The sequence below is a fragment of the Elephantulus edwardii genome, unplaced genomic scaffold, assembly GCF_000299155.1.
Source record: "Elephantulus edwardii isolate Elephantulus edwardi_28Jun2011 unplaced genomic scaffold, EleEdw1.0 scaffold00521, whole genome shotgun sequence".
In the NCBI taxonomy this organism is placed as follows: Eukaryota; Metazoa; Chordata; class Mammalia; order Macroscelidea; family Macroscelididae; genus Elephantulus; species Elephantulus edwardii.
Genome location: NW_006400271.1, coordinates 205,156 through 217,895, shown reverse-complemented (window position 1 = coordinate 217,895; position 12,740 = coordinate 205,156). Strand labels below are relative to the sequence as shown.

At 38.9% G+C, this 12,740-nt stretch overlaps 1 pseudogene; it reads right to left on the bottom strand.

Moving 5' to 3' along the window:
* Nucleotides 1–11,931: 11,931 nt before the first annotated feature.
* On the bottom strand, nucleotides 11,932–12,385 carry LOC102875940 (annotated as a pseudogene).
* Between the last annotated feature and the right edge of the window lie 355 nt (nucleotides 12,386–12,740).

Sequence of the window (12,740 nt, the reverse complement as noted above, 5' to 3'; positions counted from 1 at the left end):
TTTCATGAATTCCTTCTGTGTCTACCAACTCCTTTTCGTATAATGACCGTATAATCCTTCCATCTTCTTTAAATGCTTCCTGGATCATTTAGTAGTCTGCTCAAAGCATCCTTAAGTATTGCAACTCGAGGCTTGAATTTATTTTTCAGTTCCTTCGGCTAGGAAATACTGAGCAAGTTTGGCCCTTTTGACTTTTTGACTGGAAATAATGCTCTTTGCACATTTTTTTATAATACAATTTTAAATTGTCTTCTGTGCTGCCCATTGAAATCTTCTGTTAGGCTACTTGATTTCTTCCCTTTGCTTTGGCTTTCTGGCACTCTAGTGCAATATTCTGTCTCTTCTGACATCTATCTTAGTCTTTTCTTCCTCCTCTGTCTTTGCAATGACCTCTTGCATTCTTCATGGATGATATTCTTGATATCTTCCCACAGCTCATCTGGTCTTCACTAATTGGTATTCAAGGCCTCAAACCTGTTTCTAAGATGGTTTTGAAATTCAAGAGGGATAGACTCAAGGTCAAATTTTTGTTCCTGTGGATTTGATTTAATTTTCTTTAGCTTCAGCTTGAAACTTGCATATGAGTAGTTAGCGGTCTATTCCACAATCAGCACCTGGCCTAGTTTTTACAGCTGATATTTGAGCTTCTTGGGCGATTCTTTCCACAGATGTAATTGATCTGATTCCTATGCATATCATCAGATTAAATTCATATATATAGCCTGTGTTTGTGTTTCTTATAAAAAGTATTTGCAATGAATCATTGATTGTACAGAATTCTATCCTTCTATCTCCAGCTTAATTTGTCATCAAGTTCATGTTTACCTACTACTGATTCTTTTTCTGTTCTTAATTTTTGCATTCCAGTCACCTATTATTATTACTATATCTTGATAGCATGTTCAATTGACTTCTGACTGTAAAAGTTGATAGAAATCTTCTATTTCCTCCTTTTTGGCTCTAATTGTTGGTGCATGTATTTGAATGATAGTGATATTCACTGGACTTCCTTGGATTCTTACAGATATTCCTGTCATTCAAAACATTGTATTTCATGATGGGACTAGAAATGACTCTTTAATCTATGGAAGCAACCCCACTTTTCCTCACCTTTTCATCTCTTGGATAGTAGATCATATGATCGTCTGACTAAAAATGTCCCATGCCGACCTTCTAAGAATCAAATCCCTATGCACATCCAAAAACTTCTCCAAAGGCTAAAAAGGGAAGCCGCAGACTGGGAAAAAGAATTTGGTAATGACATGTCAGATAAGGGACTTATATCTAGAATTTATAAAATACTTGAGCACCACAACAAGATAAAGGTGAATAATCCAATAGAAAAATGGCACAGGATATGAACAAACACTTCACCAAAGAAGACATTCAGATGGCCAACAAGCACATGAAGAAATGTTCAAAATCCCTAGCTCTAAGAGAGATGCAAATCAAAACAACTATGAGATATCACTTACCCCAGTCAGAATAGCAAGATTTAACAGAACAGCAAGCAACAAATGCTGGCGAGGTTGTGGAGAAACTGGAACCCTTATTCACTGTTGGTGGGAGTGTAAAATGGTGCAACCACTATGGAAGGCAGTAAGGCACTTTCTCAAAAAGTTGCAAATAGAGATACCATTTGACCCAGCAATTCCACTACTGGGAATATATCCCAAAGAGACCATAACTTACATCCAAGCAGATACACGCACACCCATATTTATCGTGGCTCTGTTCACAATAGCAAGGAGTTGGAAACAATCCAGGTGCCCATCAACAAACGAATGGATAGAGAAGCTGTGGTATATTCACACAATGGAATACTATGCTGCACTGAAAAACAAGGAACTCATGCAATATTATTCAAAATGGGTGAGCCTGGAGGACATTATGCTGAGTGAAATTTCTCAGTCGCAAAAGGACAAATACTGCATTGTGCCACTGTTGTAAAATGAGATTGATATTAGGGTTGGGGTAAGACTGAGAAAAACTGGATAAATTGTGTATACTGCACTGAAACAGATGAGGGAGTGAATAATTTTTTTATGATTAGACATTATTTATATGACAACAGTCTAGAAGAGGAGGTGTTTGCAAAGTGAGCTGGGAGAGGGAGGAAATTCTGCAACAATGAATGATATTTAAAAAAATTTAAATTTATTTATTTTTCATTTCAATGAACATCTACAGAGATTTTGGAATAATTTAAAAGCGATGTATGATAGGGTATTATGGTTATCACAAGAGTCCACAATTAAGGTTGCATAGTGGAATGTACTTGGGGTGGTGGGAGGGGTGTGGGGGATTGTGTACCAGGGAAGGAGTGTTTCTTTTACTTTGGAAAGAGAGGAGTGAACTGGGGGAGGGGAGAGAAGTGCAGCAATGAATGAATGGATATCCAAAATCTCTGTAAATGCTCATTAAAATTATTTTTTAAAAAAGTCCCATGCCAATCCATCTCATTTTGCTAATTCTTAGTATGTTAATATTTTAGCATTCCATTTTTTTCTTAACAATGTCCAACTTTCCTACAGCCATGCTTCTCACATTCCTAGTTCCAATCACTATTAACTACTTAGAACTGTTCCTCCTCCTTTGTGTTTCCATAATTGAGGGCTCAGCCTTAGTTGCTGTATCTGCTAGTCTAAATGTGCTCTATTTTACACAGGGTTTTTGAAGTGCTTTCATTTCTGAAGTGGATGGCCAATCCTTCTTCCTAGTCTGTCTTAATTTGAATGTTCAAATTTAGAGCAGTATCTGACAAACATTTTACAGAAAGGAACAGATCAAAGACGTTTCCCAATTGTAGAAGCAACCAATTAATTCAGTGTTGCCCCCAACCCTTGAGGAGAAATTTTTTTTGGCAAAAAAATTTTCAATATCTTCAGGAATTTTCTCAGAGCAGGCACCTTACCTAAAGCAATGACTAGCTATTGACCTTGGCAAGAATACAAAGGCCACGGTATTTCAGCCTAAGTGCATCAAAGCCAGAGTTCTCACGATGTTGGATGAAGATTTGACACCATTTCTTCCTAGTCCACTTCTCTCTAATCCACAGATGTTGAATTCAACTGGCTTATAAATATTTTAAACCCTAATGTTGTTTCAAAGCCTGGAAGCAGGAGTGGCATCCACTTCTGAAAAGGCTTGCCTCCGGAAACTCTATGTATGAACACTGCTCAAGCCTTTCATTCATAGAGTCGTTGAGTCTTCTACGACTGAACTGCACCTAACAACAACAACAACAGCAACAACAACATCAACAACAACAACAACAACAACAAAAACAACGCTGTCTCAGAGTTCATTTCTTAGGGAATCCAAATTAAAACTCTTCCCCTACTTGTAACCTCCCTTCAGCTTACTCCTTAAAAAAAATAAATAAATAAAAACACCACAAATGAGTCTTGTACCCTGCTGTTTGTACTCTCTTTTCTGATAACACTTGCATTTTATTTTCTTGAGGGTTAGCAAGGGAAATGTTGACAACTTTCTTGAATGGTTTTTGCAAGCTGTACCATTTTGTAAAGAATTATCTTAAATACCTTTCTTTCTACACATTACTAAGAAAAATGTGACTTTTTCTAATAACCATAATATTGTTGGTATTAATTAGCAAAAGAAGTGATACACACTGAAGGCTTAATAATAGAGAAGTAACATTAACAGTAATTAAGGGCTTGACTACTAAACAAAGATTGAAAGTTTGCATCTTCCCAGCAACTCTATGGAATAAAGAATTGACAATCCAATTCTGTTAAGAATGTTGTTAGGAGACAAGGACTTGGTTCTTACTCAGTGCCACAATGCATGACGGAATGGACCCAGTGTAGTACTGAGCCATCCTCAGAACCGTTGCTATGTCAGAACCCACGGTTGTTGCCACTGTGTCAGCTCATTTTTTCAGGTCTTCCTCTTTTTCAGTGATTCTCTACTTTTCTGATCACTCCTGATAATGATTCCAAAGTATGTAACAAGAAGTCTTATCATCCTTGCTTCCAAGAAGCATTCTGAAAGTACTTGTTCCAAGACAGATTATAGTTCAGAAAACCCAATGTATCATTTCTTTTTTGCCACATGGGATCATGAGAAGTTGATGGCACTTAACAACAACAATAATAACATATCCATAATGTACCCCTAAAAGGAACAAGGATGATATCTAAGTAATCATTTGAAATTATCTTCAAGGTAAACCATTCAACAAAAAAATATCAATGTATAGGCCAGTATAAATGGTCTACTTTCATTTTTGTGAAAAGGAAGAATAAGGTTTAAATGTTTAAACTTTTGTTTGTAAAGTCAGACAGTGTGTCTGGAGAAGAACCAGTCTATGTGGTAGGGAAGTAGCAACTGGAGAATAATGCTTGATAAGGACTTTCCTATGCATTCCTTTTATGAATTTTTAGTTAAATGGATTCTTACTATGTGGTTTATTAGCTTATTCAAGATAAAGTGTAAAATTTCCGTAAGTCATGTTGTTGTTAGATGTCGTAAGTTGGTTTCAATTTGTAATAATCTTGTGTACTTCCAAACAAAATCTTGCTTGTTCCTGTGTCACTGAGGAAATGAAACTTTTTAAAGAAAGGTAGAGATTTTCAAGTGAGTGCCTTCAATTGTTGTGGCTGTCAAGAGGGATATTGGATGTGTATTGCACAGGTGACACATACCTAAGCCAGTTTTGTCATAATGGAACTTTCAGAAAGAATGAGAGAGAGGTAAGGGTCTTAGCTCAAGAGAACTCACAAATTTGTAGCGAGAAGGTAATAATTAAAGGTGTGAGTGTTCCAAACTTGCAGCTGGCATCTCAAAAGTAAGGATAAATCTCTAGTCTGGGACACAGTCTGTGTGAATGTAACATCAGACTACAGTTTCAGGTCGTTGTGGACAGAAGAAGACATGTTGATCTATTCAGTTCATGTCAACAGCAAGTAGAATAGTTTTATGTAATAGAATGATTTTTATTAGATTGAAATTGATTTTATAAGAATGGACCTCTCTGATAACCCTGTTATCTGACCAGCAGCCAAAGCTAGCCCAGACCTTATGAGTTCAATCAAGTCTAGGATTCTTTACAACAGTCTTTTCTCTGTTTTCACAATATAAAGAGAAATAGAAATACCTAACAAAACTATTTTATCAGATATTTTAGGGTCTATATATTTTGAACCAAGTCCCTTTTCACTGAGTTCTTCCTGAGTTTACAAAGCCTTTTCTTGCTATAAAGGTAAAGGAGGGAAAAAGGAAAGTGACCTTGAATTTACTATGGTCTTTACTTTGAGAGTTTCTTCTCTTAACTTCATATTAAAAATAATAACCCTTTAGTGTGGAGACCTACAATTCTGTTTCCTGGCCAAATAAATCCTGCCATATTTTTGTGACTGACATTAATAACTAATTAAGGAATTATTTTAGCTATCTGCCTCCCACACATTGCTTTTGTACTGACAGGACTGGGCACGAAAGAAGGAAAGTGAGAAGATATCTAAAAAAAAAGACAATGTGAAGACTTTTCCTTAGGAAAACTACAGGCTTCCCTTTGGGAGCCTGCTGGAGCAGATGGAATGCAGAAGAAGAAATTTCTGTGCCGACATGCTGTCACCTCCACAGTTCTTTTCTTTCTTCCCCCAGAACCATCTGGCTTCTCCATTCAGTTCCAAGCCCTTCTCTCCAAGGGTGACAGCCTTCCTCAGCTCAAAAGGGAATGGACAAAAGACACTGTTGGTAAAATATTATGACTACTGCCATCTCTTCCTCCGGAGCAAGAGTGGAGTCTCCACAGGGCTGTACTTCTGAGAATAGATTGACACAGGACTGGGATGAGTGCACAGAAGTTCTCTGGTGGTGGCATCATTTGATATCTTGCTATGGGCCATGGTTACAGAGGTGTTTTTGTTAAGTGCTGGCAAGATGACTCATAGAGACCCTATGAATGAAAGACCTGAACAATTGTATAACTTTTTTCATTTCTCCAAGTTCATAGGGTTTCGAGAGGCAAGTTATTTCAGAAATGGATGCCAATTCTGCTTCCAAGCATGTTTTAATTGGGGAGCTCTACCAAACACTGTCCACCAAGGATAACCATTATCACATTTGATGCATCAGTGTCACAGTGTGATATAAAACCTTGGGCCCTTTATGAAATATAAATTATACCCAATTAAAACAAAAGGATAGAGAAAAAATATTTTTCTTGAATTTAAAATATAGGTCCTCAGCATACACTATTGATTATTTATTTATTTATTTTTAAGATCTCTGTAAACATTTAAAGATTTTGGCATTCTGGTGGCCTAGTGAGGAAGGAGTTGGACTGCCAACCTAAAGACATACAGTTTAAATCTGCCAGCTGCTACATGGGAGAAAGATGAGCATTCTTCTCTCATGTGATTAATAATCTCTGAAAATGTGCTGAGGGATCAGTTATGAGTTACCTTTAAGTTAATGGCATATAGCAACAAGTGTCAGCAAAAGGGATTTATATCTAAGATTTTTCAGAGTAGGAGATTTTCTTACTGACAGAAAATATTCTTTTCCCCTGAACAATTATCTTGTTTAGTGATCAAGAAGCATTTAGTATTTAATATCTTTTAATATCATAACCTGTTACCTTGTTGTACACAGTAGTTGCTGTGTTCCATCAGGTTAGAACTGATATATAGTTGACCCTCCAGAGGGTTTTCAGAGGCAGTTGTTTGTATGGGAGGAGATTGCCCGTCCTTCTCCTATGGAGCATTTGATGGATTTGCCTTTGGGATTGCAGGACAGCTTCTTACCACTATGCTATCAGAACTCCCTAATCTGTTATCTCAGTTGTATTAATGTTTTGGATATATTTTAAGAGATTAGAATTGATGCTGATGTCTAACATAATTTTTGTTATTGAAATATCTTTTTGGGGTCATAAATTATTAAAAACTAGAATGTGATAAAGTATACAAAGAGTTTATCCTGGTCCAGTACATGAATAACGGTTTAAAAACTACTGTTATGTGCTGTCAAGTTGACTATAACTCATATGGACACTATGCACAATAGCTCCGAACTCTGTTCTATCTTGAGCCAATCTCACTGACTCTCACACCTCTACCCTCATTAGTTCATTATTTATTTTGTCAAGCCATCTCATTTGGATCTTCCTCTCCTGTGCAGTCCTCAGCCCTTCTAAGCTTGGTATTTTCTTCAAAGACTGATCCTTCCTGGCTGCATGACCAAAGTATGTAAAATGGAGTCTCAAAATCCTTGGTTCCAAGAGACCCCAAATAAGAAAAACACATCTGAGAAACAAAAATGAGGTGGGAGGCATAGTACACTTTGACCTGAAAACCTACTACACAGAGGTAATAACCAAAACAGCATGATACTGGTACAATGACAGGCACATAGACCAATGGGATAGAATTGAGATCCCCAAAATAAACCCAGCTATCCACAGCCAATTGATATTTGACAAGGAAATAAAGCCTATCAAATGGGGAAATAACAAACTTTTCAACAAATGGTGTTGACAAAACTGGACTGCTACCTGCAGAAAGCTCAAACAGGACCACATTTCGCACCATATATAAAAATCAACTCAAGGTGGATCAGACACCTGGGAGTAAAGCCCCAAACCATAAAGTTCATAGGAGACAAACTGGGACCAAGCTTAGAAGGCTGATTCTATGCTATAAATATACAATCTGAAGAGGATAAAATTGATGAATGAGATCTTCTGAAAATTAAATCGCTGTGTGCGTCAAAACCTTTTCCCAACAGGATGAAAAGAAAACCTACCAACTGGGAACAAACATTTGGCAATATCATCTCAGACAAGAGCCTCATAACCAAAGTTTATAGAATACATCTAGGCCTCCACAAGAAACAAACTGATATCCCAATTACCGAATGGACAAACAATATGGAAAGAATTTTCACAGGGGAAGATATTCAAAGGCCAACGGACACATGAAGAAATGCTCAAAATCACTGGCAAAAAGAGAGTTGCAAATCAAAACCGTAATGAGATACTATCTCACTCCAGTAGCAGTGGCAAAGTTTAACAGGACAGCAAGTAATAAATGTTGGGGAGGATGCGGTGAAATAGGAATTCTTACACACTGTTGGTGGGGCTATAAAATGGTACAACTGCTCGGGAAGACAGTTTGGCACATTCTTAAAAAGCTGAATATAGAAATTCCATATGGCCCAGCTATTCCACTATTTGGAATATACCCTGAGAAAATGAGAACTGAAGGTTAAAAGGAGACTTGTACCCCAATGCTCATAGCAGTGTTATTCACCATAGTAAGAGTATAGAAACAACCCAGATGTCCAACTACAAATGAATGGATTGAGAAGTTGTGGTCCTGCCTCTCAAATGATCTATTTTACATACAGATTGAAAAGGTTATGAAGACAGGACACATCCATAACACACTCCTTTTCTGGTTTATAAATTGTTGTTGCTGTTGTTATGTGCCGTCGAGTCGTTTCCGACTCATAGCGACCCTATGCACAACAGCCCTAAAACCTGCTCTATCCTGCACCAACCGCACCGCCTCTGACACACCCATCCCTATTACCCCAGTCACCGAATCAATCCATCTCATAGAGGGTCTTCCCCTCCTGCACTGTCCCTCCACCCTCCCAAGCATGATGTCCCTCTCCAAGGACCCGTCCCTCCTGGCGACATGTCCAATGTATGTCAGACGAAGCCCCAGAATCTTTGCCTCCAAGGAGTAGCTTGGTTTGATCCTCTCCAAGATGAATCTGTTTGTTTTCCTGGCAGTCCATGGTACATTCAGTACCCTTCTCCAGCACCACAGCTCAAAAGCATCCACGCTCCTTCTGTCCTCCCTAGTCATTGTCCAACTCTCTGTGATGCATAACAAGCGATTGCAAACACCATGACCTGTATCAGGCGCACCTTAGTCTCCAGAGAGACACTGTTGCTCCTGAGTACCTTTGAGAGCTCTTGCTCATATGTTATTTCTTTAAATTCCTCTGTATCTGACAATTCCTTTCTATATAATGACTCAGTATATTCCTTCCATCTTCTTTTAATACTTCCTGGATCATTTAATATTCTGCCCAAAGCATCCTTGATTACAGCAACTCTGGGTTTGAATCTGTTCTTCAGTTCCTTGAGCTTAAGAAATGCTGAGCGAGTTCGGCCCTTTTGATTTTCTGACTCTAGCTCCTTGCACATTTCATTGTAGTATTTTGCTTTGTCATTCCGAGCAGCCTTTTGGAATCTTCTGTTCAGCTCTTTAGTATCTTGAATTCTTCCTTGTGCTTTGGCTTCTCTACGCTCCAGTGCAATCTTCAGAGTTTCTTCTGACATCCATTTTGGTCTTTTCTTCCTCTTCTGTCTTTGTAATGACCGTTTATACTCTTCCTGAATGATATCTTTGACATCCTCCCACAACTCATCTGGTCTTCGCTCATTAGTGTTCAAGGCCTCTAACGTGTTCCTGAGATGATTCTGAAATTCAGGTGGTATGAAATCAAAGTCATATTTTGGTTTATAAATGGCAATGTTAATTTATGACAGAGAGGAGGCAGGATACACACAAATGAAATATGGAAACCATGAGGTTTTCTGGGTAATGAAGGAATTAAGTAAACAAGGGTGGATCAGAATACTGATTGTAGAAGCCTCATGGGAGGATGATGAGTCAGAGCAGGCCAAACTGGAAGGGAGGTGAAGCCTCGCTTCTTCTTGCCTCTGGAGTGCTTTCCCTGGGAATTGGGGCTAGGAGCTCAACTGTCTGGTCCCAAATGCCAGCCATTTGGAAGCTCAGTGTACAGGCCCATTGTAGGGCCTGTGTGTGCCCAGCTGGGACCTTAGGCTGCAGACTTCCATGGATAATTTGCCCTGGTCTCACAGGGAGAAGTTGCCTTTGCCTTACAGGGAGAAGTCACTCTGGCCTTAATCTTTGGCAAATTCATTCTTGTTTTCTTCAAGTGTTTACTAGATACCTGATAGGAGAAAAATACCATTTTAACATGTGTACATTAATTTTTTGTATAAAATTTGTTAAGTCTGTGACATTATTGCTTTATATACTTTTTCTGCCCTTTCATTTCTTCCTTTTCTGGGACTCTCATAATATGTCTGCTGGTTCAGGTGATGGTATCAGCAGATGAGTCCCTTAGACACTGTTCACTTTTTTTAAAAACCTTTTATTTCTTTTTAAAAATTTTATACTGGTTTACTTACAAAGTTCATATACATTGTTTTCTCACACAGGATCTTTCTCCTTTCCTATATCCATCCCTCCCTCCACACTGCATGGTTCAAAATTGGGAAGGGTGTATGCCAGGGATGTATCCTATCACCATACCTTTTCCATCTATATGCAGAACAGATAATCTGGAAGGTTGGGCTGTATGAGGGGGAATATGGCATCAGGATTAGAGGAAGACCCATCAACAACCACAATCCTGCTTGCTGAAACTGAGGAGGAACTGAAGCACTTGCTGCAGAAGGCCAAGGACTACAGTCTTCAATATGAATTGAAGCTCAACATCAAGAAAATAAAGATTCTCACCACTGGGCAGATTGGCAGCATTATGATAGATGGTAAAGAGATTGAGATTTCCGACAGCTTTAGTTTGCTTGGCTTCACAATCAACACTCTTGGTACCAGCAACCAACAAATCAAGAGATGAACTGCATTGGCAAAGTTGGCCGCCAGAGACCTCTCCAGAGGAGTACTGAAGAGCAGCGATGTCAGACTAAAGTGTACCTGATCCCGGCCATAGTCTTCACAATTGCTTACCATGCGTCAGAGAGCTGGAAAATGACTATTGTTGTTGTTAAGTGCCGTCAAGTTGCAGGTGATTCATAGCGACCCTATGAAGTAGAGTCCTCAATGCTTGGGTATTTTTCATCCTTTCCCAGGTTCATAGGGTTTTCTGGCCTGTTGTTGTTGTTATGTGCCGTCGAGTTGCTTGTGACTCATAGCGACCCTATGTACAACAGCCCTAAACTCCGTTCTGTCCTGTGACAATCGCACTGTCTCTGACACTCCCATCCCAATTATCCCAATCACTGAATCAATCCACCTCATAGAGGGCCTTCCTCTCCTGCGCTGTCCCTCCACCCTCCCAAGCATGATGTCCCTCTCTAAGGACCGGTCTCTCCTCACAACATGTCCAAAGTATGTTAGATGGAGCCTCAGAATCCTTGCCTCCAAGGAGCCACGCGGTTTAATCTTTTCCAGGACAAATCTGTTTGTTTTCCTAGCAGTCCATGGTATTCTCAATACTCTTCTCCAGCACCACAGCTCAAAGGCATCAATTCTCCTTCTATCCTCCTTGGTCATTGTCCAACTCTCTGATGCATAACAAGTGATTGCGAAGACCATAGCCTGTATCAGACGTACCTTAGTCTCCAGAGAGACACCATTGCTCTTCAGTACTTTGGAGAGGTCCCTAACAGCAGACTTTCCCATGACAATGCGCCTAGGGAAGATAAAAAGAGAAATGATGCCTTTGAGCTATGATGCTGGAAAAGAGTGGAGAACAAACAGGTTCACCCTAGAGAGGGTGAAACCAGGCTGCTCCATGGAGGCAAGGATTCTGAGGTTTTATCTGACATACTTTGGGCATGTTGCATGTTGCAAGGAACATTATACTTGGAATGGTGGAGGGACAGAGAAAGAGAGGAAGACCATCAATGAAATGAATTGATTCAGTGACTGGAATAATGAGGGTGGGTGTGTCAGAGACAGCAAAGTTGGCACCGGATAGAGCAGGTTTCAGGGCTATGAGTCTCAAGTAACTCAACAGCATATAAAAACAGCAACAACAACAACATAGGGACACTATTCACTTTTTTTTAGTATATAAATTTTTTTATTATTTAACATAGTAGTTAATACATCACATTTTCTTACATGAGACAATATAATTTCCCTTTAATTCCCAATGAGATCCTGAAAATCATCTGTCTTTTGGAGGATTCCATTTCCTACGACGTCTGTGATATTCTCCATGAGGATATCAATGGTGCTTGGTAGTAAAGAACATTTTGCTAAGTTGTTCTATCATGGGTCCTTGCTCGATGGGTTCATCTTTTACTTCTAATCTGGTTTTCAGCACTTGATCATGTGTTTCTTCACTAGGATGCACAGGATCTGGATGAGGGATAGATTTTGTGTGTTCATATGGAATGTCCACAGAAGGGTGGTAGCATACTATTGTTCTGCCATCAGATGTCAAAGCAAGTTCCACCTTGCAATTATAGTCATCTGGAAGAGAAGAATATGTAGATTTAAAAAAAAAAAGAATATGTAGATTTATGATGAACACAATATAAAACTCCATTTTGAATTGGAAATAAATGTTTTAAGACAGTTCTGTTTGACAATGCCCATTTTACTGCTGCTACTGCCATGGTGATGTAAAATGATTAGCATGTGGTAGGAAAAAGTGATTTTGAAGACAGACTGCTTTAAAATTTGCTTCCAGTCACACTTATTTTCATCCCTTGACAGCTTCTCACGGTGAAACAGCCATCTTGTCTCAATCCCACTATTCACGTTTTTATTCTTTATTTAATGTGAATTGTTCTGTCTTTAAATTATTTGAGCTTTTCTCTTTTCAGCTAAAATCCACTGTTGAGTCTTGTCTTGGCTTACTAGCAGTGCCATAAGAAAAATATTGTAAGTGGGCAGTTTACAGAAATTTCTATTCTCTCAGTTCTGGAGGCAAAAAGTCCAAATCCCAGTCTCACTTGTGGCCATTCGGTC